At 46.8% G+C, this 4120-nt stretch overlaps 1 protein-coding gene across 4 annotated transcripts in view; it reads right to left on the reverse strand.

Annotated features, from left to right (window-relative positions):
- Slc16a12 (solute carrier family 16 member 12) overlaps positions 1-3567 on the reverse strand; it is a 79007-nt gene extending 75440 nt beyond the window's left edge. For 2 of the 4 annotated variants that reach the window (XM_021151692.2, XM_029472553.1), the window contains exon 1: positions 3182-3567. The gene's annotated coding sequence lies outside the window, so the exon portion shown is untranslated. Of the gene's footprint in view, positions 1-923; positions 1045-2435; positions 2561-3181 lie in introns of those variants that run through there. The other 2 variants (XM_021151694.2, XM_029472554.1) reach the window with 2 other exon arrangements.
- Between the last annotated feature and the right edge of the window lie 553 nt (positions 3568-4120).

Genomic DNA, 4120 nt, shown 5'->3' on the forward strand with positions numbered 1-4120 from the left:
AAGAAAGAAAGGAAGGAAGGAAGGAAGGAAGGAAGGAAGGAAGGAAGGAAGGAAGGAAGGAAGGAAGGAAGGAAAGAAGAGACAAACAGTGTAGCAAACACCAAAAATTGTGACCTTACCTAAGCATTTCATAAAGGCCACTTAAAATAGTGCCCTGTTAGATAATGAGATTTCCTGATAGACTTGATGTAAAGGAAATTAAAAATAGAAACAAGGGACTGGGGAGAGGGCTCAGTGGGTAAAGTCCTTACAACTAAAACATGAAGCTCCTGAGCTGGGATCCCTAACACCAAGTAAAAGCAGAATGTGACAGTACTTGTTGGTATTCCCCGTGCTAGGCAGTGGAGACAGAGAGATGCCAGGGGCTTGCTGGACAGTCAGTCTAGCCCAGAGGGCAAGCTCCAAGTCGTGGAAGAACTGCTTCAAGCAAATCAATCAATCAGTCAATCAATCAATCAGGTAAAAGAGATGCATGGGCAAGCTCACCTGTACAAACCTAAACCCGCTAAACACACACACACACACACACACACACGAAACAGAGAATCTTTTTTCGGCTCAAATCCTCCAACATATTCCACTGTGATTTGATTATTCTCACTTAAATCTTACCATAGCAATGGTGAGTTTTTAGATAGTCATGAAAGGTACTCACAAGAAAATACCTTACAGATTGTAACAAAAGAAAAAAAGAAAAACCTAAAGATTAAGTAAAGAATGCAAAAACAGCCCAAACACTGCATTTTTTTTTTTTTGGTGCGGCTCTTTATGACCAAAAACCTGTCAAGTTCATTTAGATCATTTCGATAAGTCACTATTAACAACTACAGACATGCCTGAGCTTGCAAACTGTGCTTTTTGAAGAAAATGCAGCTGAGAGAATGTTAAATCTGGAATGTGTGTAATTCAAAGAGAAAAATTACCATGGTGACAGGTTTACCAATAAGTCACATGACGGTGTAGCCCAAGTCAGTTCATGAACATCAAAGCAACTTTGAGAGCTGTTCGTTTCCCATGATTATAAAATCAGCCATTTGACTGGATCTGAAGACAGAACATTCACATTTGTTTCCCTTTTTAACATAAAACTGAAATTCCCTTCCACCTGGCTAACAGAATTCCAGGGAAGTTCTTGATTAATGAACTTCAAGTTGAGCTCTTCAGAGCCAAAGTCCTTCATTTTGTTCACGGACACCTACCCCATTCTCAAAACAGCACTGAGCATACAGTTGGCACTCAATAAATACCTATTACATCGAATTAAGTTGAAGAAGCATGCAATATGCTGCAGTGGTATTCGCTGATGTATCAGCCTACAGCTTTAAAATCTAAGCCGTGACTTCTGGTCCAGATCACCGAGTTACTCATGACGAACCTCCGGGCCACGCTTCTTGCGACAGCTCAGCATTGCAAATCACTCAGATCATGTCTTCATTACTGGGCATTTATCACCAGAAGGAGCACAGAATCCGAACTCCAGAGCCAGTAAAGGAAACTTACTCCAACTCATCCTTGCCTTTCCTGGGAGTTTATTTGGGAAGTATCCACATATGCATCTTCATATGGGAAGAATTTTAAACATCACTTAAACATGAGGCTACATCTTCGTCCCTTCCTTCCTGCTTTTTCTCCATTTGTCCCTTTTTTTTCTTCCTGTCATCCTTTCTTCCCTCCATTTTTTTTTTTTTTTTTTTTTTTTTTTTTTTTTTTTTTTTTTTGAGATAGAGTCTTCCTATGTAGCCTTCACTAGCCTGACAGTCACTATGTAGCTCGGGCTGACCTTGAACTCCCAAGAGTCCTCTGCCTCCGTCTCTGATGTGCTGGAATTACAGCCATGTACCCTCATCCCAGGTTTAAAGTGTTCTTAACTTTTAACACTTACACAACAAAGGCAGTTTGACTGAATCGACCTCTCATCTAGTTCAGAACTCTCTCAGGTTAAAAGCAGATGAGTAATTACAAGGATGAGAAAATTATATGCTTGGGCCGGTCTAGTCATATGGTGCCGGGTTGTTGTTAAAATGCATAGAGGCAAAATGCCCTGAACACTGACCAGGAAGACAGGGAGAAAGCCTGGATTTCAATATTGGTCCCAACTACACTTAAAGATATAACTTTTTTTTTTTTTTTTTTGGTTTTTTTAACAAACCTTGCAGACATGGCTCTGAGCTTCCCAAGCTATTCAACTGAAGGGTTTGAATCTAATAGATTCTCTAAAACTCATTTCAAGTCTAAAATCCTGTAAGTAATACGTGATTGTGTCCAGTCTCTCAGTAACTGATCCAAAGCTCACACTTTCTACAGTCATAAGCCAGGCATCACGGGTGGCTATCACACCATAAGCTGTAGTTTAGTGTGACTTTGTTGGGGTGGGGGGGGGGGAGAAATTACACAGCCAGCAGCTGCAGATTTCAACAGCTAGTGAGCTCAAATACCTGTAGCCACAGGGTCTTCCTGAACTTGGCAAGCCCGAAGATTTTTTTCCTTCTGGGCTAGGTTTAGCAGAGACGCTGGAATGCCCACATAGCTCTCAGCAAAGCTAGGAAGAACTAACCCAGCGGCCAGACAAAATGCAAGCTAGTGGCCCAGAACGCTGAATCACCAGTTTGCACCAAACATACAAGACTGGCTGCTTTAGGGTAAGGAGCGACTGGAGAAATTAAGCTTAATTCATTCCAAACGGGAAGGCTGGTGTGTTCTGAAGAGATCACATAAGGATAATAAACGATTGGTGGATAGGAGAGGGTTAAAAAGCAAGAACACCGACAACCCAGGGGGAAAGGCGGTCTGTCTTGCCTGGGAAATGCGCATCTGGAAACCACAGGACACAGATCAAAGCCACTCTCTCCAGCCACCTGCCTGGAAACCCAGCCAGACACTCCAGAACACAGGACAAGTGGGCACGTGCTTCCATTCTAAACCCAACAAGTGGCCAGACTTAGGATCTAGACACAGCTGAGCTCCCGGATAGATGTAGAATGGAGCGCCTGCATCCTTCCCGAGGTCTAGGTCCAGCTCTGCCGCCCAACCTGGATTCCTAGCCACCTGTTCTACCGAGTTGGGAAACCTTAAGGACAGAAGCAAAGCTTTCCGCACTGGGACAGCGCCGATTCCGGCGAGCGCTCTGCTGTCCTCTGTCCGGTCTCCGCCCGCCCGCATCCCCGGACCCACGGGTGCTCACCTCGCGGGGACAGCTGCAACGCTGGCGACGGCGAGCCCACATGTCCCCTTCGCGGCGACCCCTTCCCACGGCTCTGGAGTCCGGTCCCGGCTGAGGGGCGGAGAGCGCACAGGGCGGAGGCGCCGTAGGGGCCGGGGCCCGCAGGCAGCGCCCGCTGGACACTGTCACTAGGGAGATCCCACCGCCCCGCCCCGGAGAAGCAAAGCTCTCAGTCACGGCAGCCCCGAGGGTGACTCTGCCCTGCTGGCGGACGGGCTTTGTCCCCGGATCCGCTCTGCGCTGGGGGCTTGACCACGGGTGAGGGGCGCGGGGAGGAGGGGCGCCTCCAGGTTATGTAATGCTCAGGCCCGCGAGTCCTGAGCCAGCTCGCTGGGGACTGCAGGGCTCTCTCTGTAACAGTCTTGTGTAGCTGGGACCTACACTAAAGGAGAAGGCTGGGTGTTCTCAAAAAGATATGTCCCTGCATGGTCAAAGAGTAGAAGCTGTACAAAGTCTCCTGCACGTGCATCTTGCAAGGACCGGGACCCTGGTCAGACTATTACACAGAACAGTCAATCCTAAAGACTTGAGTTCAACTCACCCCGCAAAGCCCCATGACTTTGGGCAGTCAACTTAACTCTGAGTCTCAGTTTCTCTATAAAATAAAAGAACATTTGCTTCTCTCTCTTTCTGAGAGGAGAAAATGGGTTCATTAACAGGTTCATTAACAGTGTGTGTGGGGGGGTGTAAATGGTGTTTGCCCCGCCCTCCAGGAGGCACTGTGTGCTGCAGGTTCCAGGCTAGCCATCCCCTCAGGCATCCTTCTAGGCAAAAGCAAAGTCTCTAAACTGACGAGGTCAGACTCAAGCTCATAGAAGTTATCGCAATTCAGAACAGTCCTTCGGACGGACACAAGCTAGGAACTGGTTAGAAATGCCAACCTCTAAATGTCTTCTTTTC

This window comes from Mus caroli, chromosome 19 (genome assembly GCF_900094665.2).
Source record: "Mus caroli chromosome 19, CAROLI_EIJ_v1.1, whole genome shotgun sequence".
NCBI lineage: Eukaryota > Metazoa > Chordata > Mammalia > Rodentia > Muridae > Mus > Mus caroli.